Source organism: Salmo salar, chromosome ssa01 (genome assembly GCF_905237065.1).
Source record: "Salmo salar chromosome ssa01, Ssal_v3.1, whole genome shotgun sequence".
NCBI lineage: Eukaryota > Metazoa > Chordata > Actinopteri > Salmoniformes > Salmonidae > Salmo > Salmo salar.
In genome coordinates, this window is record NC_059442.1 from 146,797,752 (window position 1) to 146,824,398 (window position 26,647).

Below are 26,647 nucleotides of genomic sequence, written 5' to 3' on the forward strand. Positions count from 1 at the left end.
ACATTTAGTTGTGGTATTGACTCATTTATTTTCTTTAAAGAGGAAATCTACAGTTGCTACATCCATTTTTGGACTTAATGAATGCATTAATGATATATATACCCATTGATTCTTTAAGAATATAACTTAGAAATGCCTCATGAGCTTAGTTTAACTGTCGAACCCCATCAGAACCTGATTATATAAGATTGTTTTACTACAATGTAAATGTAAACAAACACTGGATAGCCTCAAAACATGACAAAAAAATATAATGTTGAAATCCTGGATGGTCAGTTGTTGAATCCATGGCTCTGTCTGTGAATTTGAGTGTGGTTACATTTCTCCAGCCCCATCCCTGAGCTTTTTACATCACACAGCATGGTAACAAAATGTGCAGTACATATTGTTCTTTTCTCTTTTCAATAGCGCGTGCAATGATGTCTTAGGGGAAAACATTTTCTGTAACTTCTTTGTTGTTCTAATATCGCGAACTGACGTGGCAATTTCACCATTAAGGATTCCAGCTTTAAATGACACCATAGTCCTCACAACAATTTGAACCTTTTTGATAACTTTAATGGTTTTAAGTGACTGTTATGAACTTCAGTATCACTGCAATATTGTATTGAGCAAAGGTTTGTGGTAGTGTGGGATAGGCGTTTTAATTATAGGTTTGGCTGTGCCTGTCTGTCGGATGTCTGTCTGTCCTCAAGTATTCCTCCTTATTGTCTGATGCTGAAGTACTTGTTTTGGACATGAATGGTGTCTATTATCTGAATTACCGGAATGGTTAGAAGACTGAGAGTAGGGCTCAGATATAGGGAAGAGAGAGCATTCTTCTTTGACTTAGTTTTTAAAGGGACAATCTGCAGTTCAAACAACACTGTTTTGATAAACTGGTGAGGGATGGGGCTCATGAGGCATTTCTAAGTTGTATTCTACAAGAATCAGTGGCTATATAATATTATTACCTTAAGTAAAAAAATGAATGTGCCGATTGCAGGTTGCCCCTTTAACCCAAGGTCCTATTTCTGACAGGGTCTTACGGGTTTCCTCCCTGCGTTCCTTCTCAACCACATTTTTTATTTTAAGAACAGCGCACCAATGAAAACAGGAAAATAGCTATGATGCCTGAAGGCTCTGAAGAGTGCAACGTCGTAAAAAACCCTGGTGATGTTCTTATTTATGTTGTGGCTGTGAAAAATCTATAAAAATGTAAATCATAAAAAAGCAACCTTATCACCTCAATCATTCTGGAGCTGGACATTCTTCTGAATACTTGATACACCTGCTCTCCTACTTAGAAACAGTGCTATTCAGTTGGAGGGTGTTATTAAAGACACTGAATTCTCTGCTACATGTATAATGACAGGTGTTGAGGTTTGTGTCTTAATGTGCTGACAGAGGTCTGACATCTGGAATACATCTACTGATTTATGGCCAAGGGGTAATGCATGCATAAGGCCATGACAATGCACATTAAGTAGAAGAACCTGGTTGGAGAAAGAGGTTTGATTGGCATTCTACTGAAATGAATCTCTTAATTAATACTCTCTTTTGTATTTAAATTGAAGTGGGTGAGGGGTACATTTCACCAAGATGATGAACTGAACATATGCAAAACAAATTATAGTAGTAAAACATTTCAATTAAATACATTTTACAACGACATGTCTACTTTGCATTGCAGGTCAGTGGAAGCAGTTTTGTGATGACCTGATAAAGATCAAGGTGCCCTCACCCAGGAAATCAAATTTGGTCACAGCGAAGCAGGGGTCGCTTTATCACGAAATAGGTAATTATTCAATAACACACACTCCCATCACATATGTCTACACACTCACCTACACAGTTTGAATGATTTGAATATAAGCCTGCAGACCTGCTATAATCTTCTGTAAATTCTTAAACAAATTGGATGCTTACGTAACCGTGGGAAACAAAAGATTCCTCTCAAAATATTTTTTTGTAAATCTATCTTTTGTGAATCTTCTACACTAACTTCCCCACACACTATAAAGAAGTGAAAATACAGTTGCTCACCATTACCACTAGTTCTGGCTACAAGATGAAGCGAGGAATAAAATAAGTACAAAAGGAGGATGGACTGAAAGAAACCTGCTCTGATAGAGCCTGGGAGAAAAAACCTGTTTCAAGAGCAATAGCGATATTAAAAATAAGGTGTGATTTTATTACTTAACCTGAGACAACAGTATAATGGCTGCATTATCTACAACACCTGTTATGTATACCGCAATGACTCAGATTGAAGGCTCTATCAAGGCTCTATTCAACTCCAGTCTCTGTAATATGTACCTTTGCAGCTAAGGGAAACCAGAATACAATACCTATCATGTGGTTAGGGAACTGTGGCAAGACCGCTCTTTGAAGAAACATTCCAAACGTTCAGGAATGAGAGAGAGAGAGAGAGAGAGAGAGAGAGAAGAGAGAGAGAGAGAGAGAGAGAGAGAGAGAGAGAGAGAGAGAGAGAGAGAGAGAGAGACGTACTCAAGATGAGTAGAGGAGAGGAATCAGGTGTGAAAGATGAGAGGGTTAGAGAAGAATGGAAAAAGGAGGCATCATTTCAAGGAAATGGTATAAGAAAATGGATCAGAATTTCCCCCCATTGTCCCTTCCGCATGCCTGACTCGAACAGCAGAATGTGATCATATGTTTCGGGCTATTTTAAGAGATTCACTGGAGCATCTGTACGTAATGTGTAGGAACTACATTTTTTCTTTTTCTTCACCTCTTTCCACCTACCCCATTCTCTCTCCTCCTTCATTATTCTCCCTTCCTCCTCAATTATCCATCTATCATATTGTCCATTTTCATATCTCTATTATACCTCTCTAAACACATCCACTCTACTCATGTTCACCCTCCTTTCTTCTTCATCTACTCCTCCTCAGTCACTCCATATTCCCCAGGTGAGGTTGTGGTGATCCAGGATAACTCTGTCTGCTGAGGTGCAGGCCTGCTCTCATCCTACGATAACAGGTAAAGTATCACCAACAGTACCAGCATCCCACACACACAACACAACACACACAAAAGCCCATAGACATCAACTTCACAACATAAGTCACAATATGCCAACAATACACAACTTTCCTCTGCCATGCCATCCATGGCAACCACAGACTTACTAGATTCCAACCACAAATGGGTGATTATAGTTGGGAGTTGCGCTCATATGGAAGTGTATTAAGGTAGGGGAAACTTGTCACGACAGAGCTACATTACAACACTCCATTGACTCTGAGACATCCACAATCATATTGATATGAATACATTTTTATAAACCCTGCTGATCAACAGTATCAGCCTAGTAAACTGACACTAATCTCTATTATATTATGTTTAAAGTTTTATTAGTCGTATGTACAGGATACACATGGTATACCCCATCCAAGGAAATTCTTACTTGCAGGTTCCTTCTCGACAATGCAATAACACTAAGAAATAAGAATACGAACATAAAGTAAATGGCTCAGTAGAATAGAATAAACATTTTAGCAAAAGTATAATACAAGTGTTTTGAGGAAGTGGGGATTGGGGGGCAAGTGTTTACATTTTTCAGTATTTAGCACGTATATATGTCTGTGTGGGTGTGTGAGGTTAGTGAATGTGTGCTAAGATGCAGAGAATCACGGCAGGTGGTCAGTCCGTTTCAAGTGTTCAGCAGTCTGATGGCTTTAAGATAGAAACAGTCTCTGAGCCTGTTGGTATCAGATCTCATGCTCCGATACCGTCTCCCGACGGAGGGGAGTGAACAGCTCGTGGCTGGGTGTGTGTGTGTGGGGTCCTTGATGATGCTGCGGGCCTTCCTCTGGCATCATTTTGAGTAGATGTTCTGGATGGGTGGGAGCACATTCCCAGTGATGTACTGGGCTGTCTTCACCACCCGCTGGAAGGTTTTGCGGTCGTGGACAGAGCAATTTTCTTACCAGGCCGTGATGCAACCGGCCAGGACGCTCTCGATGGTGCAGCAGTAGTATTTGAAGAGGGCCGAGGGTGGCATGCCAAATTTCTTCAGCCACCCTAGGAAGTAGAGATGCTGTTGTGCCCCCTTGACAAGAGTGGCGGTGTTGTTGGGACTTACTCTCTCTCTCTGCTGCAGTCCTGTTGATGTGGATCGGGGCATGTTTTTTCCTCTGCTACCTGAAGTCAACAATCAACTCCTTTGTTTTGCTGACATTGAAGCAGAGGTTGTTGTCCTAGCACCACAATCCCAGTTCACATCCTCCTTATAGGCTGACAGGGCGTTGTTGGTTATCAGGCCGACCACCATGGTGTCATCAGCAAACTTGATCATGGCATTGGTGTCACGCAGTTGTGGGTGAACAGGGAGTACATCAGAGGGCTGAGGACAACCCCTGGGGTCCGTGTTAAGAGTCAGTGTGGAGGAGGTATTGATGCCAATCCTCACAGTCTGTGGAAGTCCAGGATCCAGTTGCAGAGGGTGGTGTCCAGAGCTTGGTGTCGAGCTTGGAGGGAACAATAGTGTTGAATGCTGAACTGTAGTCAGTGTTCCTGATGTCCAGATGTGTTACGGCCATGTGAATAGCAATGAAAATGGCATCTTCCGTGGATCTGTGCATGCCTGGCATGCTGGCCTTGATGTGGGCCATGACCAGCCTCTCGAAGCACTTCATGATGACCGAGGTAAGCGCAACGGGTTAGTCTGTGAGACGGTAGTCACAGATACTGCACTGGGAAGGTCAATAGTTCTACTTGTAGGCTTGTGTTCTTCACTCCTGTTCCTGGAGAGCCTCATTGTGTGCAGGCTTTTATTTCAACCCAGCACTAATACTCCATGATCAGCAGAATCAGGTGGTATAGAACATTGACCGTAAAATGCCGTACACATTTGATCACAGTGGCCTGGTCAGTAGTGGTTGTGGTTTCCCATGAGTCATGTAAAAAGAACCATAGCTATACTTAATAACAAAATTATAAACGCAACATGTAAAGTGTTGGTCCCATGTTTCATAAACTGAAATAAAAGATCCCAGAAATCTTCCATACGCACAAAAAGCTTATTTCTCTCAAATTTTGTGCACAAATTAATTTACATCCCTCTTAGTGAAATGTTTTCCTTTGCCAAAATAATCCATCCACCTGACAGGTGTGGCATATCAAGAAGCTGATTAAACACCATGATCATTACACAGGTGCACTTTGTGCTGGGGACAATAAAAGGCCAATCTAAAATGTGCAGTTTTTTCACACAATACAATGCCACAGATGTCTCAAGTTTTGAGGGAGCGTGCACTTGGCATGCTGACTTCACGAATGTCCAGCAGAGCTGCTGCCAGATAATTGAATGTTTCTCTACCATAAGCCGCCTCCAACATCATTTTAGAGAATTTGGCAGTTCTTCCAACCTGCCACACAACCACAGACCACGTGTAACCACGCCAGCCCAGGCCCTCCAAATCCGTCTTCTTCACCTGTGAGATCGTCTGAGACGAGCCATCCGGACAGCTTATGAAACTGAGGAGTTTTTCTGTCGGTAATAAAGCCCTTTTGTGGGGAAAAAAATATTCTAATTGCCTGCGCCTGGCTCCCCAGTGGGTGCTCCTGGCTCCCAAGTGGGTGGGCCTATGCCTTCCCAGGCACACCCATGGCTGCACCCCTGCCCAATCATGTGAAATCGATAGATTAGGGCCTAATGAATTTATTTAAATTGACTGATTTCCTCATATGAATTGTAAAATCAATTAAATTGTTGCATGTTGCGTTTATTTTTGTTCAGTATAATAGCTCTACAGTCAACAAGCCTAAGACACACTGTCCCTGAGAGACAATGTACAACATTAAATGCTTGCTGTTCTGATCGGCATTGTGTTTGACTGACTCAGTCATGACAAATGTGGGCTAAACCAGGACCTAGTCTAAGTCAATGTGCCAAATGCTACAAACATCTCAGTGAAACTAATGGATAGCTGATGGGTGTTTTCTAGAGAAAGGCCAGGGATGTGTCAACATGGTGTTACCAGGTCTAAATTGAGACAGGTTCTGCCATAGTCATTGTATCTGTTGGGTTGGCATGTATTACAGTAGCTAGGTAATGTAATGCATATGAGTCGGGTATAACAATGGACAACGGATGGCAGTGTGCTGGCTCTGCATTCTTTATATTGTATCATGGATTTCAACAGTGTAATATAGCACCTTATTATTTATTATGGATTAGGAACATATAAAGGTATTGGAGCCAACACACACCTTAATTCATTAATCCTGATCGAGTCATATTGACTTTAGTCAGGGGTGGATGGCAGTTTGGCAGCTTCTCAAAATCAGTTAAAACACAAACTGTATTAACAATCCTGTGGTGGCAAGGGGGGGAGGACAAAGGAATTTTGCTGATCTGAAATCTTAAACCGGTGGCACTTGTGTTTTGCAACATGCCCACAGAGCCATTTGGCAAGGTGGGGCGGAATGGGGTGTTGGGGGAGTTCCTCATGGTGCTACTAAAAATAATGAGGGCGTTTTTTTTTCTTCAATCATATGACCTTATAAAGTGCCTTTGGAAAGTATTCAGACCACTTGACTTTTTCCCAATTTTGTTACGTTATTGCCTCATTCTAAAATGGATTCCCAAAAAATTCAGCACACAATACCCCATAATGACATTTTTGCAAATTTATGAAAAATGAAAAACAGAAATACCTTATTTACGTGAGTATTCTGACCCATTGCTATGAGACTCGAAGCTTGCCGCCCAGCCAAACTGAGCAATCGGGGGAGAAGTGTCTTGGTCAGGGAGGTGACTAAGAACCGATGGTCACTCTGACAGCGCTATAGAGTTCCTCTAGAGATGGGAGAACCTTTCAGAAGGACAACCATCACTGCACCAGACAGAAGCCACTCCTCAGTAAAAGGCACATGACAGCCCGCCTGGAGTTTGCCAAAGGTCTGATGAAACCAAGATTTAACTCTTTGGCCTGAATGCCAAGCATCACATATGGAGGAAACCTGGCAACATCCCTACTGTGAAGCATGGTGGGGGCATCATCATGCTGTGGGGTTGTTTTTTAGCAGCAGGGACTGGGAGACTAGTCAGGATTGAAGCAAAGATGAATGGAGCAAAGTACAGAGAGATCCTTGATGAAAACCTGCTCCAGAGCGCTTAGGACCTCAGACTGGGGCAAAGGTTCACCTTCCAACAGGACAACAACCCTAAGCACACAGCCAAGACAATGCAGGAGGTATTTGGTGGACAAAGGGTAGGGGGTGTGGACTGAGAGAGAGCGGGAAAGACAAAATGGATTCATTACACAGTCTATAATCATATACATTGAAAGGCTAATCCTTTGCATATGAACGGCCGCTCATTCGAGAACAAATGCAAGTACATATTTATGGTGTATATCATTGTGGTCTTCTCTGTTAGAATCCGGTCCGTCTGCTGGAGAGTTCATCCGAGTCTCTCTCTCTTTCTTTCTTTTCCCTGAAGATCAGTCTTTCGTGGTTAGAATGGATACTTCAGAGTACCATTCAGAAATGTTCTCATAGAATAGATGTTTCGGCAGTTGTCGGTATTCGCATTCCAGGTTTACATAATTTCTAGCTGCAGACCAGTAATTACAGTCGTGGCCAAAAGTTTTGAGAATGACACAAATATACATTTTCACAGTCTGCTGTCTCAGTCTGTATGATGGCAATTTGCATATATTCTAGAATGTTATGAAGAGTGATCAGATGAATTGCAATTAATTGCAAAGTCCCTCTTTGCCATGCAAATGAACTGAATCCCCCAAAAACATTTCCACTGCATTTCAGCCCTGCCACAAAAGGACCAGCTGACATCATGTCAGTGATTCTCTCATTAACCCAGGTGTGAGTGTGTGACAGGTTAAAGGAAATACTCACAGCCTGTTATACATTCAAAAGTATTAGTAAGTTCATAGTATGTGAGGATCTTAAAACATCTAAGGTTAAAAAGATCATGCACTCTGTATTAGTTGATAGAGATTGATAACATTCATATAATTGTGTTAAAAAGTTCAAATCCGTCAAGTGTACAAAGGGTAAGAATTCTAAAAGGAATGTGTAAACATTATATTGATTACTTTATTTTGTGGTGCCTAATTGAAGGGGAAAAGTGTTAATCTGTAATCTACTAAATGCTCTTAATCTATGAGCCTGAGATCGATAGCTCTGGTCTCCACCCAAGTTCGCGGGGAAATCGCGGGTTTTTCCTCATTGCACTAAAGGTTATTGAGGAAACAATACCGTATCACGCTCGTGATTATTTCTCCCCTTTTTCAGGTACGTTATTGATGATAAAACAGTCATTTAAATGTAATAACTCGCTAACATGTCAAGAGTGTTTAAGGTGTGTCTTAGAAACATCTTGAGGAAGTTAGAGTTAAGTTTGCAGAGAGTAATATGAGCCCTGCTCAGTTGCAGCAAAGGCTAGCTTCGTACTGAGAGTAGCTGCCATTTTATGTCGATCGTGAATGAACATGTGCGTTGTCAATAAGATATTTTGTGGTGTTATTTGTATAATGGTTTTTCAAACACTTTATTGACTGTTGATATATTGAGTTATGGTTTACTGAGTTAAAGCTTTGTGCTTGACAGTTATATTGAAATTAGTATATGTTTCAGTGAATTACAGTGTATACTGTTGTGACTTGAATAAGCCTTGTACCCTACAACACTAGCTCTTTCCTGTAGATCTGTTGTTTTGTAAAATGTGTTACTTTGGTAAAATGATTGCACTAAAGGTTATTGAGGAAACAATACCGTATCACTCTCGTGATTATTTCCCCCCTTTTTCAGGGGCGTAACAAGTGTTGACGAATACAAGGCTGGAGATCACTCTGTCATGCTGATTGAGTTCGAATAACAGACTGGAAGCTTCAAAAGGAGGGTGGTGCTTTGAATCATTGTTCTTTCTCTGTCATCCATGGTTACCTGCAAGGAAACACGTGCCGTCATCATTGCTTTGCACAAAAAGGGCTTCACAGGCAAGGATATTGCTGCCAGTAAGATTGCACCTAAATCAACCATTTATCAGATCATCAAGAACTTCAAGGAGAGCGGTTCAATTGTTGTGAAGGAGGCTTCAGGGTGCCCAAGAAAGTCCAGCAAGTGCCAGGACCATCTCCTAAAGTTGATTCAGCTGCGGGATTGGGGCACCACCAGTACAAAGCTTGCTCAGGAATGGCAGCAGGAAGGTATGAGTGCATCTGCACACACAGTGAGGCGAAGACTTTTGGAGGATGGCCTGGTGTCAAGAAGGGCAGCAAAGAAGCCACTTCTCTCCAGGAAAAACATCAGGGACAGACTTATATTATGCAAAAGGTACAGGGATTGGACTGCTGAGGAATGGGGTAAAGTCATTTTCTCTGATGAATCCCCTTTCCAATTGTTTGGGGAATCCGGAAAAAAGCTTGTCCGGAGAAGACAAGGTGAACGCTACCATCTGTGTCATGACACCACTGTGTCATGCCAACAGTGAAGAATCCTGAGACCATTCATGTGTGGGGTTGCTTCTCAGCCAAGGGAGTGGGCTCACTCACAATTTTGCCTAAGAACACATCCATTAATAAAGAATGGTACCAACACAGAGCAACTTCTCCCAAACATCCAGGAACAGTTTGGTGGCAAACAATGCCTTTTCCAGCATGATGGAGCACCTTGCCATAAGGCAAAAGTGATAACTAAGTGGCTCGGGGAACAAAACATTGATATTTTGGGTCCATGGCCAAGAATCTCCCCAGACCTTAATCCCATTGAGAACTTGTGGTCAATCCTCAAGAGGCGGGTGGACAAACAAAAACCCACAAATTCTGACAAACTTCAAGCATTGATTATGCAAGAATGGGCTGCCATCAGTCAGGATGTTGCCCAGAAGTTAATTGACGGCATGCCAGGGCGGATTGCAGTGGTCTTGAAGAAGAAGGGTCAACACTGCAAATATTGACTCTTTGCATCAACTTCATGTGATTGTCAATAAAAGCCTTTGACACATATGAAATGCTTATAATTATACTTCGGTATTCCATAGTAACATCTGACAAAAATATCTAAAGACACTGAAGCAGCAAACTTTGTGAAAATTTATATTTGTGTCCTTCTCAAAACTTTTGGCCACGACTATAGTATCTAAGATTTGCTCTTATTCTGTAGAGATCTATAGTCTCAGAGTTGAACCATTTCCAGCCGTGTGGCCAATGCTCCACGTGGTATGGTTAGGAATTCAATAACTATTCCCGATCACAGCTCACGCTGTGGGTTTGCTTAGTCTGAAGAGGATTTTCTTTGGAGGGGCTTTTTATTCGTAAGGGTAGAAAGGCAGTTCCATGACGCCAGATCATGTCTGTGCTCACGGGGGTGGGCCAATGACTTAGTTAAACGTCAAAGGAATACAATTCTCTCACATTAAAGGTTTAACATCACATTACATCATTTCACAAATAGTTTCATCTTTACTCATTCATTTTATACAAGAATTAGATGCAAACACCATAATTGAGAAATGTACACATTCAGAGATATAGATATGTGTGTTTCCTGTCCTTCGTGAAGTCACCAAATGAAACACACTCAACGTAACTGTCCCTTAAGTGTCCACGGACCCTTCCTTCATTCTCACAAGTGGACATTTTCCCATTTTGGGGATTTAGGAGTTCGGCATCATGAAATTCTTTGTTCACTCTGTGGTCTCGCTCTCTGCATGAAAATGGGAAGACAGTCCCCACCAGGAATTTACAACCTGAGATAATAGAACCTGGGTGTAGGAGAGAGTGAGAGAGGGGGAAGCCACGATCTACACCCAGAAGGGCAGTTAACCCACTGTTCCTTGGGAGGCCGTCATTGTAAATAAGAATTTGTTCTTAACTCCCTTCCATTGTTAAATAAAAAAAAGTGCAAGAGACGTCACTACAGTCCCTGGTTCGGATCCAAGCTGCATCACATCCAGCCGTGATTGGGAGTCCCATAGGGCGGTGCACAATTGGCCCAGCGTCATCCGGGTTTGGCCGGGGTAGGCCATCATTGTAAATAAGAATTTGTTCCTAACTGACTTGCCTAGTTAAATAAAGGTTTTAAAAAAGGCTCTCCAGAGGGTGATGCGGTCTGCACAACGCATCACCGGGGGAAAACTACCTGCCCTCCATGAAACCTATAGCACCCGATGTCACAGGAAGGCAAAAAAAGTAAAAAGACAACAACCACCCGAGCCACTGCCTGTTCACAGCGCTACCATCCAGAAGACGAGGCTAGTACAGGTGTATCAAAGCTGGGACTTAGAGACTGAAGAACAGCTTCTATCTCAAGGACATCAGACTGCAAAACAGCAATCACTAACTCAGAGAGGCTGCTGCCTACATGGAGACCTAATCACTGGCTACTTTAACAAATGGATCACTAGTCACTTTAAACATTGCCACTTTAAACAATGCCACTATAATAATGCTTACATACAGTAGTGGGAAGTTTACATACACCTTAGCCAAATACATTTAAACTCAGTTTTTCACAATTCCTGACATTTAATCCCAGTAAAATGCTCTGTCTAAGGTCAGTTAGGATCACCACTTTATTTTAAGAATGTGAAATGTCAAAATAATAGTAGAGAGAATGATCTATTTCAGCTTTTATTTCTTTCATCACATTCCCAGTGGATCAGAAGTTTACATGCACTCAATTAGTATTTGGTGGCATTGTCTTTAAATTGTTTAACTTGGGTCAAACGTTTCGGGTGGCCTTCCACAAGCTTCCCACAATGAGTTGGGTGAATTTTGGCACATTCGTCCTGACAGAGCTGGTGTAACTGAGACAGGTTTGTAGGCCTCCTTGTTTGCACACACTTTTTCAGTTCTGCCCACAAATGTTCTATAGGATTGAGGTCAGGGCTTTGTGATGGCCACTCCAATACCTTGACTTTGTTTTCCTTAAGCCATTTTGCCATAACTTTGGAAGTATGCTTGGGGTCATTGTCCATTTGGAAGACCCATTTGCGCCCAAGCTTTAACTTCGTGACTGATGTCTTCAGATGTTGCTTCAATATATCCACATAATTTTCCTCACTCATGATGTCATCTATTTTGTGAAGTGCACCAGTCCCTCCTGCAGCAAAGCACCCCCACAACATGATGCTGTCACCCCGCGCTTCACTGTTGGGATGGTGTTCTTCAGCTTGCAAGCCTCCCCATTTTTCCTCTTAACATAACGATGGTCATTATGACCAAACAGTTCTATTTTTGTTTCATCAGACCAGAGGACACTTCTCCAAAAAGTATGATGTTTGTACCCATGTGCAGTTGCAAACCGTAGTCTGGCTTTTTTTATGGCGGTTTTGGAGCAGTGGCTTGTCCTTGCTGGGCGGCCTTTCAGGTTATGTCGATATAGGACTCGTTTTACTGTGGATATAGATACTTTTGTACTTGTTTCCTCCAGCATCTTCACAAGGTCCTTTGCTGTTGTTCTGGGATTGATTTGCACTTTTTGCACCATTTTTACATTTTGGAAGTATGCTTGGGTTCATTGTCCATTTGGAAGACCCATTTGCGCCAAAGTATGTTCATCTCCTTCCTGAGCGGTATGACGGCTGCGTGGTCCCATGGTGTTTATACTTGCGTACAATTGTTTGTACAGATGAACATGGTACCTTCAGGCGTTTGGAAATTGCTCCCAAGTATGAACCAGACTTGTGGAGGTTTTTGTCTGAGGTCTTGGGTGATTTCTTTTGATTTTCCCATGATGTCAAGCAAAGAGGCACTGAGTTTGAAGGTAAGCCTTGAAATTCATCCACAGGTACACCTCCAATTGACTCAAATTATGTCTATTAGCCTATCAGAAGCTTCTGAAGCCATGACATCGTTTTCCGGAATTTTCCAAGGTGTTTAAAGGTACAGTCAACTTCTGACCCACTGCAATTGTGATACAGTGAGTTATAAGTTAAATAATCTGTCTGTAAACAATTGTTGGAAAAATGTACTTGTGTCATGCACAAAGTAGATGTCCTAACCGACTTGCCAAAACTATAGATGGTTAACAAGGAATTTGTCAAGTGGTTGTGAAACAAGTTTTAATGACTCCAACCTAAGTGTATGTAAACTTCCGACTTCAACTGTGTCTTACATTACTCACATCATATGTATATACTGTATTATATAACATCAATTGCACCTTGCCTATGCCACTCAGCCATCACTCATCCAAATATTTATATGTTCATATTCTCATTCACCCCTTTTAGATTTGTGTGTATTAGCTAGTTGTTGGGGAACTGTTAGATTAATTGCTAGATATCACTGCGCTGTCGGAACCAGAAGCACAAGCATTTCGCTACACTGGCATTAACATCTGCTAACCACTTGTATGTGACATATAACATTTGATTTGATTGAGATTTATTGTGACATGACAGGATTATGATTTACAGTGTCTTCGGGAAAGTATTCAGACCCCTTGACTTTCTCCACTTTAAAAAATAAATACATTATTTATCCTTTATTTAACTAGACAAGTCAGTTAAGAACAAATTCTTATTTTCAGTAACGGCCTAGGAACAGCGGGTTAACTGTCCTGTTCAGGGGCAGAATGACAGGTTTTTACCTTGTCAGTTCAGGGATTCGATCTTGCAACTTTTCGGTTACTAGTCCAACGCTCTAACCACTAGGCTACCCTGTGGTTGAGGGCAAAGCGGTTGCAGTACCAGGCAGTGATACAGCGCGACAGGATGCTCTCGGTTGTGGATCTGTAAAAGTTAGTCTGGGTTTTGGGTGTCAAGCCAAATTTCTTCAGCCTCATGAGGTTGAAGAGGCGTTGTTGCGCCTTCTTCACCACACTGTCTGTGTGGGTTGACCATTTCAGTTTGTTGTTGATGTGTACACCAAGGACCTTAAAACTTTCCACTTTCTCCACTGCTGTCCCTTCGATGTTGATGGGGCGTGCTCCCTCTGCAGTTTCCTGAAGTTCACGATCATCTCCTTTGTTTTTTTGACATTGAGTGAGAGGTTGTTTTCCTGACACCACACTCTGAGTGCCCTCACCTCCGCTCTGTAGGCTGTCTCGTCGTTGTTGGTAATCAAGCCCACTACTGTTGTGTCGTCTGCAAACTTGATGATTGAGTTGGAGGCGTGCATGGCCACGTAGTCGTGGGTGAACAGGGAGTTTAGGAGGGGGCTGAGCACGCACCCTTGTGGGGCCCCAGTGTTTAGGATCAGCAACATGGAGAGGTTGTTTCCTACCTTCACCACCTGGGGTCGGCCCGCCAAAGTCCAGGACACAATTGCACAGGGCGGGGTTGAGGCCCAGGGCCTCCAGCTTGATGATGAGCTTGGAGGGTACTATGGTGTTGAATGCTGAGCTGTAGTCAATGAACAGCATTCTTACATAGGTATTCCTCTTGTCCAGATGGGATAGGGCAGTGTGCAGTTTGATGGCGATTGCATCGTCTGTGGACCTGTTAGGGTGGTATGCAAACTGAAGTGGGTCTAGGGTGGCAGGTAAGGTGGAGTTGGTAGGATCCTTGACTAGTCTCTCAAAGCACTTAATGATGACAAAAGTGAGTGCTATGGTGCGGTAGTCATTTAGTTCAGTTATTTTTGCCTTCTTGGAATATTGAAACATGTTTCCCCCAAGAATGTCCCTGTATTTAGCACCCTCCATCATTCCTTCAATTCTGTCCATTTTCCCAGTCCCTGCCGATGAAAAACATTCCCACAGCATAATGCTGCCACCACCATGCTTCACTGTGGGGATGGTGTTCTCGGGGTGATGAGAGGTGTTGGGTTTGCGCCAGACATAGCGTTTTCCTTGATGGCCAAAAAGCTTCATTTTTGTCTCATCTGACCAGAGTACCTTCTTCCATATGTTTGGGGAGTCTCCCACATGCCTTTTGGCAAACACCAAATGTGTTTGCTTATTTTTTTCTTTAAGCATTGGCTTTTTTTCTGGCCACTCTTCCATAAAGCCCAGCTCTGTGGAGTGTACAGCTTAGTGGTCCTATGGACAGGTACTCCAATCTCCACTGTGGAGCTTTGCAGCTCCTTCAGGGTTTTCTTTGGTCTCTTTGTTGCCTCTCTGATTAATGCCCCTCTTGCCTGGTTTAAGAGTTTTGGTGGGTGGCCCTCTCTTGGCAGGTTTGTAGTGGTGCCAAATTCCACAGATTTAATTGTGCTCTGTGGGATGTTCAAAGTTGCAGATATTTCTTTATAACCCAACCCTGATCTGTTTTCTCCACAACTTTGTCCCTGACCTGTTTGGAGAGCTCCTTGGTCTTCATGGTACCGCTTGCTTGGTGGTGCCCCTTGCTTAGTGGTGTTGCAGACTCTGGGTGTCATGCCCTGGCCATAGAGAGGGTTTTGTTCTCTATTTTGGTTAGGCCAGGGTGTGACTAGGGTGGGATTCTATGTCCTTTCTTCTATGTTTTGTATTTCTTTGTTTTGGCCGGGTATGGTTCTCAATCAGGGACATATATGCGATTCTGATCCCTTGTAGTAATGGCAATCGTTCTCTGTTTTCTCTCTCTGACCCCCCACCCCCCCACCCCCTTCCCTCTCTCGCTCTCTCTCTCTTCCTATTCCTCTGGTAGCGGAGCAGTTGAAGGATCTTCCAAGAGTGCCAGGTTGTCCCCGTCAAGTGGACCATCATCACAATGGTATCTGCATTGTCCAGGACAGGATCCACCTCTCCCATTGTACTACTACTAATAATACATGTGACAAAACATCAAACAAAACATCAGAATAAACAAAAACATGTATAAAGAGAGGGGTGGGCTCAAAGAAGGGAAAGAGTGTGATGTATCAGTGTATGGGGAGGGTAGGGTTGGGATTTGGATACAAACCCGGTTTAGGGTTGGGGGTCACACTTTTTATAATAAGGTTTCATTTGTAAAGGGTTTTCGTCAAAATATTGCAATAACTGGTCAGTGTTTGCCAAATAGTGAGCCAATATTTACACTATAAAAAAAGGTGTGTGGACACCACTTCAAATTAGTGGATTTGGCTATTTCAGCCACACCCGTTGCTGACATGTGTATAAAATCGAGCACACAGCTATGCAATCTCCATAGACAGTTATTGGCAGTAGAATGGCCTTACTGAAGAGCTCAGTGACTTTCAACGTGGCACCGTCAAAAGGATTCGTCCTTTCTAACAAGTCAGTTCATCATATTTCTGCACCTTCTAGAACTGCCCAGATCAACTGTAAGTGCTGCTATTGTGAAGTGGAAATGTCTATGAGCAACAACGGCTCAGCCACAAAGTGGTAGGCCACACAAGCTCATAGAACGGGACCGCCGAGTGCTGTAGCGCGTAAAAATCATCTGTTCTCGGTTGCAATACTAGCAAGTTCCAAAATGCCTCTGGAAGAAACGCCAGCACAAAAACTGTTCGTCGGGAGCTTCATGAAATGGGTTTCCATGGACGAGAGCTGCACACAGGCTTAAGTTCACCATGCGCAATGCCAAGTTTCGGCTGGAGTGGGTTAAAGCTTGCTGCCATTGGACTCTGGAAAGTGAAAACGCGTTCTCTGGAGTGATGATTCACGCTTCACCATCTGGCATTCCGACGGATGAATCCGGGTTTGGTGGATGCCAGGAGAACGCTACCTGCCCCCAATGCATAGTGCCAACTGTAAAGTTTGGTGGAGGAGGAATAATGGTCTGGGGCTGTTTTTCATGGTTCGTGCTAGGTCCCTTAGATCCAGTCAAGGGAAATCTTAACGCTACAGCATACAATGAAATTCCAGACGATTCTGTGGCAACAGTTTGGGTAAGGCCCTTTCCAGTTTCAGCATGACACTGCCCCTGTGCACAAAGCGAGGTCCATAAAGAAGTGGTTTGTCAAGATCGGTGTGGAAGAACTTGACTAGCCTCCACAGAGCTCTGATCTCAAACCCATCGAACACCTTTATGATGAATTGGAACGCCAACACCGAACCAGGCCTAATCCCCCAATATCAGTGCCCGACCTCACTAATGCCCTTTTGGCTGAATGGAGCAAGTCCTCACAGCAATGTTCCAACATCTAGTGGAAAGCCTTCCCAGAAGAGTGGAGGCTGTTAGAGCATCATAGGTGGGACCAACTCCATATTAATGCCCATGATTTTGAAATGAAATATTCGACGATCAGGTGTCCACATACTTTTGTTCATGAAGTGTACCTTCAGTTATTAACCATTTATACATGTACCATCATGCAACCTTATTTTCAAAATGTTGCACAATTGAACAATAGTTATTTTCTTAGTTTTGGGTTTGATGCATTTGTTTTCTGTCCCAAGATTAGAAGAGGTTAGTTTTCATGATATATCTTGACCCACCTTTGAAACCCTGATGCCCTGGCCAAATTTACTTCCAGGATGTTATTCAATCATAATTTCTAACATAACCAGATTATATCAACACACTTCTCTGTGATAGTCCAAGTATGGTGAATGCTCTGGTGTGAAATGGTAACCGTAATACCTTTGGTTTGTGAAACAATGGAGGAGCTATCTTCTCACAACATTGAATGTTTTGGTCTTCATACACACCATTCATTGACTGAACATGTTTAACAAAGTGTTGAATCTTCTCTCATGTATGTAGTGATGAGTACTCAATACTGCCTGTAAGTACACTGCTCAAAAAAATAAAGGGAACACTTAAACAACACAATGTAACTCCAAGTCAATCACACTTCTGTGAAATCAAACTTTCCACTTAGGAAGCAACACTGATTGACAATACATTTCACATGCTGTTGTGCAAATGGAATAGACAACAGGTGGAAATTATAGGCAATTAGCAAGACACCCCCAATAAAGGAGTGGTTCTGCAGGTGGTGACCACAGACCACTTCTCAGTTCCTATGCTTCCTGGCTGATGTTTTGGTCACTTTTGAATGCTACCACTAGAGTGCTTTCACTCTAGTGGTAGCATGAGACGGAGTCTACAACCCACACAAGTGGCTCAGGTAGTGCAGCTCATCCAGGATGGCACATCAATGCGAGCTGTGACAAGAAGGTTTGCTGTGTCTGTCAGCGTAGTGTCCAGAGCATGGAGGCGCTACCAGGAGACAGGCCAGTACATCAGGAGACGTGGAGGAGGCCGTAGGAGGGCAACAACCCAGCAGCAGGACCGCTACCTCCGCCTTTGTGCAAGGAGGAGCAGGAGAAGCACTGCCAAAGCCCTGCAAAATGACCTCCGGCAGGCCACAAATGTGCATGTGTCTGCTCAAACGGTCAGAAACAGACTCCATGAGGGTGGTATGAGGGCCCGACGTCCACAGGTGGGGGTTGTGCTTACAGCCCAACACCGTGCAGGACGTTTGGCATTTGCCAGAGAACACCAAGATTGGCAAATTCGCCACTGGCGCCCTGTGCTCTTCACAGATGAAAGCAGGTTCACACTGAGCACATGTGACAGACGTGACAGAGTCTGGAGACGCCGTGGAGAACGTTCTGCTGCCTGCAACATCCTCCAGCATGACCGGTTTGGCGGTGGGTCAGTCATGGTGTGGGGTGGCATTGCTTTGGGGGGCCGCACAGCCCTCCATGTGTCGCCAGAGGTAGCCTGACTGCCATTAGGTACCGAGAGGAGATCCTCAGACCCCTTGTGAGACCATATGCTGATGCGGTTGGCCCTGGGTTCCTCCTAATGCAAGACAATGCTAGACCTCATGTGGCTGGAGTGTGTTAGCAGTTCGTGCAAGAGGAAGGCATTGATGCTATGGACTGGCCCGCCCGTTCCCCAGACCTGAATCCAATTGAGCACATCTGGGACACCATGTCTCGCTCCATCCATCAACGCCACGTTGCACCACAGACTGTCCAGGAGTTGGCAGATGCTTTAGTCCAGGTCTGGGAGGAGATTCCTCAGGAGACCATCCGCCACCTCATCAGGAGCATGCCCAGGCGTTATAGGGAGGTCATACAGGCACGTGGAGGCCACACACACTACTGAGCCTCATTTTGACTTGTTTTAAGGACATTACATCAAAGTTGGATCAGCCTGTAGTGTGGTTTTCCACTTTAATTTTGAGTGTGACTCCAAATCCAGACCTCCATGGCTTGATAAATTGGATTTCCATTGATTATTTTTGTGTGATTTTGTTGTCAGCACATTCAACTATGTAAAGAAAAAAGTATTTATTAAGATTATTTCATTCATTCAGATCTAGGATGTGTTATTTTAGTGTTCCCTTTATTTTTTTGAGCAGTGTATGTCTAAGCTCTGTGTGAACTCTCAAATCATCTATAAATTATTTACCCACATGTATAACTAATAAAAGTATACCTTATTTTAAAGTGACAGACCTATGAACATTTATAACTGAGTTATCAACCTGTATAACTGCTCAAATTATACCTTTATTATAAAATGGCAAACCACTGACCATTAACAAATGAGTTACCAACATTTATAACTGCTGAAAAAATACCCTTATAGAAAGTTGAAACTTTCTGGCCATTTATTAAGGAGTTGAAAACATTTATAACTGCATACAATCTCCTCAAACATGCAATACATAGTAAGAACAAAATGTAATTTAACCTCTATGGGACCCCTCCCTGCTCTCATCCCGGTAACGGGATTGCTTGACAAGATAGCAAAAATCTAATAATTTCAATTTCTCAAACAATCAACTATTTTACACCATTTGAAAGATAAACATCTCCTTAATCCAACCACGTTGTCCGATTTTAAAAAGGCTTTACGGCGAAAGCATAAAGTTAGATTATGTTAGGAGAGTACTAAGGCAAAAAATTACACACAGCCATTTTCAATGCAAGGACAGGCGTCACCAAAAGCAGAAAACCAGCTACAATTATGCACTAACCTTTGACAATCTTCATCAGATGACACTCCTAGGACATTATGTTAGACAATACATGCATTTTTTGTTCTATCAAGTTCATATTTATATCCAAAAACAGCATTTTACATTGGCGCGTGATGTTCAGAAAATGTATTTTCCCTCAAATACTGCCGGTGATTCAGCACCACAATTTACAAAAATACTCGTCATAAATGTTGATAAAATATTAAACTGTTATTCAAAGAATTATAGAATAACATCTCCTGAATGCAACCGCATTGACAGATTTCAAAATAACTTTACTGGGAAAGCACACTTTGCAATAATCTGAGTACTGTGCTCAGAAAAATACACTACGCAATACAGATAGCCGCCATTTTGGAGTCATCTAAATGCATAAATAGCATTAGAAATATTTACTTACCTTTAATAATCTTCATCAGAAGGCACTTCCAGGCATCCCAGGTCCACAACAAATGTTGTTTTGTTCGATAAAGTTCATAATTTATGTCCAAATAAACCCTTGTTGTTCGCGCGTTCAGTTCAGCTACTCCGAATGTAGGAAGCGCAAGGAAAATGTGACGACGAAAAGTAAAACAAAATCTATTTACGTTCGTTCAAACATGTCAAACGTTGTATAGCATCAATCTTTAGGGCCTTTAGAACGTGAAGGTTCAGTAATATTTCAACCGGACCATTCCTGTGTCTTGAAAAACGTTTTGGAACAGAGCTTCCTCTCTCGTGAATGTGCGCCAATGAAGTGATGTCCTTCCCTGGGTGACCAACTTCCCAGCCTTCTCATTCGGTCTCTGTTCATCATAAACGCCTCAAACAACTTTCTAAAGACTGTTGACATCTAGTGGAAGGCTTAGGAAGTGCAAAATGAATCCTTAGTCACTGTGTGTTCAATTGGCAATGACTTGAAAAACCTACAGGCACCAGATTTTCATTTCCTGCTTGTATTTTTCTCAGGTTTTTGCCTGCCATATGAGTTCTGTTATACTTACAGACACCATTCAAACAGTTTTAGAAACTTCAGTGTGTTTTCTATCCAAATCTACTAATTATATGCATATTCTAGTTTCTGGGCCAGAGTAGTAACCTGTTCAAATTGGGTACGTTTTTAATCCGGCCGTGAAAATACTGCCCCCTAGCCCAGACAGGTTTTAATAGAAACATACATTGGTAAAGCAATTTTAATTGCAGTGACTCAAATCTGTGGCCTATTATTGGTATAGTGAGTAGCCTAGCTAATTCAGATAAACAGGGGGTGTCTTTTTCTCCCCTTTTCAACATTACAAGTCAGAATAGAAATTGACAACAGATTTAACGATTTAAATATATAGGGTCTCATGGTCCCCTTCTGTGTCTTAATCTGTTTCTTTCTTGCTGAGCATTTTTTCATCATGAAGTCTGAGACCTTATGGGAATTTGTGGGAGATAAGAGGAATTTATGAACATTTTGCGTAGAAGTTCTGCTTGCTAATAGTAATGATGATGATGATGATGATGATAATAGCTAGCTAGTGTTTAACTTTACTTGCTAATGCTAATAGCTAGCTACCACTGATTAAAGGGATTAGCTAGTTATAATTTGTTTTGCTAATACACTAGTTAGCTAGTTAGTAAGTTAGTCTTAAAATTGGAACCACTAATGTGCTGACAAAGGTTAGATAACTAGCTAGCTAGTGTGCTAATCCAAAAAAGCTAGCTAAACAAATTGCATGTAAATTATGTCATGTCAATGTTAGCTAGCTAGCTGAAAGCTAATGTTTGCTAGCTGGCTCGGTAGCGACACTAACTAGCCAGCAAACAATCTATTTAGCTAGTTAACATATCATGACAAAGATTATCTCGCGCTAAATCGTCTAGCAGAATTTCTATATTATAAAATCTGTTTTAGGTTATACCTAATGCTAGCTAGCTGAGCAGCGTGCTAAATTATCTAGTAGAACTTTCGTATCCAAAAGTGAAACAAATTGCATAGAGAATTTACCCCCTCTCCTCTGTCAATATTTTTATCTTGTGAATTATTTTTTGTGCAATCTCTTCTGTCTGGGCTTTGCACACTTCTCATAGCCACATCCAGTTGTGTAAAGTACTTCAGTAAATATACTTTAAAGTACTACTTAAATCGTTTTTTGTGGTATCTGTACTTTACTATTTACATTTTTGACAACTTTTACTTTTACTTCACTACATTCCTAAAGAAAATAATGAACTTTATCCTCCATATATTTTCACTGGCACCCAAAAGTACTCGTTACATTTTGAATGCTAATCAGGACAGACAAATGGTCCAATTCACACACTTATCAGGAGAATGTCCCTGGTCATCCCTACTGTCTCTGATCTGGCAGACTCACTAAACACACTTGCATTTTTTTTATTATGTATGATTGTTGGAGTGTGCCCCTTACTATCCGTACATTTTTTAAAACAAGAAAATGGTGCCATCTGGATTGCTTAATATAAGCAATTTGAAATGATTTATACTTTTGATACTTAAGTATATTTTAGCAATTACATGTACAGGTACTTCTGATACTTAAGTATTTTACTGGGTGACTTTTACTTGAAACATTTTCTATTAAGGAATATTTACTTTTACTCAAGGTGGCACGTCCATCCTGATTCTTCACGACGCACTATCACGCCAGTGTCAACACAAAATTCTGGTCACGTTCCAGGTAGTCTTTATTTCAAGCGTGTTTCACAGATGGGCAGATCTCAGTCAGGGGAATTTCAGAGAACCACACCAATAATGACTTGAGATCTTCATATGAGGCATTAATTCCTGGAATAAATAAGTGTAGCCAATACGTCATCATGGTTTCAAACTTGGGGCAAGACACATCATGGGAGTTGACCATAGTCTGAAAACCAACCATTTCTGTTCCTGGGACAGAACAACAATGCATCACACCCAAAAGTGAGAAAATAACTATTGTTTAACTGTGCAACCATTGAAAATAAGGTTGCATGATGATACATAAGGGTTCAATATTATACGCATATCTAAGTGCATTTAGAAATAAGTAATAGCAAGGGGTAAATAGAGACTCACTATTTGGTAAGCACTATTTTGACCAATTTGTTAACCCATGTATTAATGGTTTATAATGAATTCAATAATATTAATTAACAGTTAATGTAATTACAAACCCTTTATAAACCTGTCACAAATGAAACCTTATTGTAAAGTGTTAACGGGTAGGGTTTGGGTTAAGTGCTGGTCAGTATGGTGAAGAGGGGAGTGTCTTTGTAGTGTATTTCTTTGCTTGTATGTGTGGGGGCGCGGGGGCTTAAGGGTAGGCCTTGTCAAAGAGGTGGGGCTTTAGGAGGGACTGAAAGATAGTGATGGACTCCGAGTCACGGATGGCTGGAGGGAGGGAGTTCCAGAGCCTAGGGGCAACCCTGGAGAAGGCCCTGTCGCTGAAGCTCTGGAGCTTCGACCTGGTGATGACAAGGTGACCTGCTGCGGTGGAACGGAGTGCGCGTGTGGGTTGGTAGGGGAGAAGGTCTGAGAGGTAGGTCAGAAGGAGAATCAATGCGTTGGGAGCCAGTGGAGTTCACGGAGGACAGGGGTGATGTGCTGCCAGGACTCAGGCAGCAGTTTTGTAGTGACACCCACCTCTCCCATGACACAGTGTCCCTGTACCTACCCCCTGTCCCATGCAACAGGAGCTTGCTGGTCAAGCTAAACCCTCTGGGCTGGGTTCATTTGCTTCTAGCCTTCACAACATGGAGTAGTGCTACACCTGGACTTGAATTCTAATTTAGTTGAGTCGACAGACACCCATGCACTGTGCCATTCCATGCAGGTTTACTGAACAGACCACTCCATCAAAAAAAAAGTTATGAAAATCTGTATCTGTCACTTAGGTACTTAAGTTCCATGCATTTATATGTTTTGATATGAAACCTGCACACACAGTGGCCTGATGTATTCCAATATGATTGACATTTAGCTTACCTAACTAAAAAGGACTATGAGCAGGGATCATCAACGAGATTCAGCCCCGGGCTGATTTTTTTCTTGAGCTTATGGTCAGGGGGCGGAAAAATAATTACAAATCATTTGTAGACTAAAAATTGACCTGCAAGCCCAAACAGATATAATATTTGACCAAAAAATAATAATTTTAAACCTTGCTTACATTTTTATATGATCACATGCTGTATATCTATTATGTGTGTGAATAATTTGCAACAGATTTCCCACGTTAACATCGCTTGGAGCTGATTTACTGGTGTTTTTGGTCTTTTATGTCCAAGAATATATATATTTTTTAAATTGCTCAGAAAACTTGGGGGGTCAAATAAAATCACTGGCAGTTGGGGAACCTTGACGTAGAGGCTGTCAGGTACAACTAGGGCTTAACTTAAATGTCTCTGCATAGTTATAGAATTACCCTTCTGTATAAACATGGAGTGCATGCAATATTCTTATGAAGAAAGTGTGATTTTTCCTGCCTCTCAAGCATGCCAATACTACACCTACAGTAGAGGTTTGCTCAAATTGTAGTATTCCACACTCTCGAGTTATTCTGGCAATACAGCCTTGACCTTTTCTAGTCCAGACTCAGTGTTTATGGGATACTTGACTCATCTCTTTTTTTGTCCCGAGCCCAAACGGTTCTCATATGCGGTTTACAGATTGTAAAGTGTAAAAATATGTTGGTATGATTTTTGTACTTTTAGTTTTAGTCTTTAGTCTTTTTTCTATTCAAATGAGACTGCTGTTGTTTTCTGACACAGAAATGTAAGAAAATATAAGAAATATGATTGGAATGTGAAGAACGTATCTCATACTTTAGGATAGCAATAAAAACCTAAAACCCTTTATTAGTATGTCTTCCAGTCATGATCGTTGTCACTCATCAACTGTCACCTCCGTCAATGGCGTGTCAACTTCGTTATTGATTGCTAACCTAATTTTTGTCAATGTTCTGACAAAATATGTCAATCACTGTTCTGCAGTATATGCGTAAACTATTAAAGTATTTGCTGTGCTAGACATCGGGATAATCTTTGCTATATAAAAGTTGTTTTATGTTCTGAATCCAATAGTAGGTTAGACATTATTTGTTTTTCAGGCCTGCAGCAGTCAGTCATCGCTGTGGAGGCCTAGTTAGATGAATGCTTTACCTTAAGCTATTATAGAGTTACAGATCGCTTCTGTTCATTCAATGTATAATGTTTCCACGGTTGCCATTATTTGATGGAATTTTCACAATGTTTTATGTGTGAAACCGATGCAGCATAATTAATATATGGATAGACATGCAACTGACTATAAACATGTCTGTCTTCAAGCAGTCATAGGAGTGTGTTCAGATCTGTGGTGCCGGTGTGCTGTGTTGTTCAGTCAGACTTACTGGCAATAATAATGATGGTATGTGCCTATACTTCCTTGAGGTAATAAGGTGCTTATGTCAGTAAAAAATCTGACACCACCCAAACAGTCGTGTGCGTGTGTACAACTATGCACGTAAAGCTTACATTGGCCACAATGTCAGTCATAACAGGTATTAAAATTGTAATTATAAAATGTGCATCTGCATTACAAGATTGTTCTCAGAAGCATTAAATACATGGATTTGAAAATAAGAAAATATAAGGAATATGATTGGAATGTAAAGCATGTATATCAAACTTTAGGATAGCATTACAAACCTAAAACCCTTTATTAGTATGTCTTCCGGTCATGACTGTTGTCACTCATCAACTGTTGTTTGCTAATGGTGTTTTAACATTTGATGATACATACAGTACATGAAGGTGATATTGTGATACTGTTTGTCTTCAAACCCAACAAGTGGCTGTGTCTTTCCTTGTTTAACTGGGGTTTGGGAAATCCCCAAGAATCTACCTGGAATTGTGTGCATTGTCAGTTGACATATTGACAGTGGTGGAAAAAGTTTCATACTTGAGTAAAAGTAAAGTTATGTTACTAGAAAACGACTCAAGTAAAAGTGAAAGTCACAGCAAAATACTACCAGAGTAAAAGTCTAAAAGTATTTGGTTTTAAATAGATTTAAGTATCAAAAGTAAATGTGATTGCTAAAATATACTTAAGTATCAAAAATCCAAGTAAAAGTATAAATAATTTCTAATTCCTTATATTAAGCAAACCAGACAGCACAATGTTCTTGTTTTTTTAATTTACAGATAGCCAGGGGCACACTCTAACACTTAGACATAATTTACAAACAAAACATTTTTGTTTAGTGGGTCTGCCAGATTAGAGGTAGTAGGGGTGACCTGGGATGTTCCCTTGATAAGTGTGTGAATTTGACCAGTTCCCTGTCCTGCTAAGCATTCAAAATGTAATGAGTACTTTTGGGTGTCAGGGAAAATGTATGGAGTAAAAAGTACATTATTTTCTTTAGGAATGTAGTGAAGTAAAAGTTGTCCAAAATATAAATAGTAAAGTACAGATATCCCCAAAAAACGACTTAAGTTGTACTTTAAGGTATTTTTACACCACTGCATATTGATGGAGAAACTTGAACGTTCATGTGAATTGATAACATGTGCCTCAGACAGTGTGTGTGATATTGTGACACTGTTTGTCTTCAAATACAACAGGTGGCTGGCTGTCTTTCCTTGTTTAACTGGGGTTTTGCAAATATCCTCAACAAATCTCACAACAGAGTTGACTTACTTCTTGGCATAGTGCATTGTCAGTTTTCATATTGAGGGAGAAACTTGAACGTTCATGTGATTTGATAACAGGTGCCGCAGTCCTTAAGTGTGTGTGTATGCGTGTGCGTGTGTCTTGTAAATTCAGTCAATGCTTTGTATTCACACTACAATGCCTACCCAGGCCTTGCTATGGCCTGCATATAAGATCATCTGCACAGGGACTTTGTGTACATGCT

At 41.6% G+C, this 26,647-nt stretch overlaps 1 long non-coding RNA gene across 1 annotated transcript; it reads left to right on the forward strand.

The window, feature by feature from the left end:
* The first annotated feature begins 1,575 nt into the window (after positions 1-1,575).
* LOC106567839 (uncharacterized) lies at positions 1,576-15,752 on the forward strand. Its single transcript, XR_001320181.2, has 3 exons — positions 1,576-1,777; positions 2,895-2,982; positions 15,548-15,752. It is a non-coding gene; the product is annotated as an uncharacterized lncRNA (long non-coding RNA).
* The last annotated feature ends 10,895 nt before the right edge of the window (positions 15,753-26,647 follow it).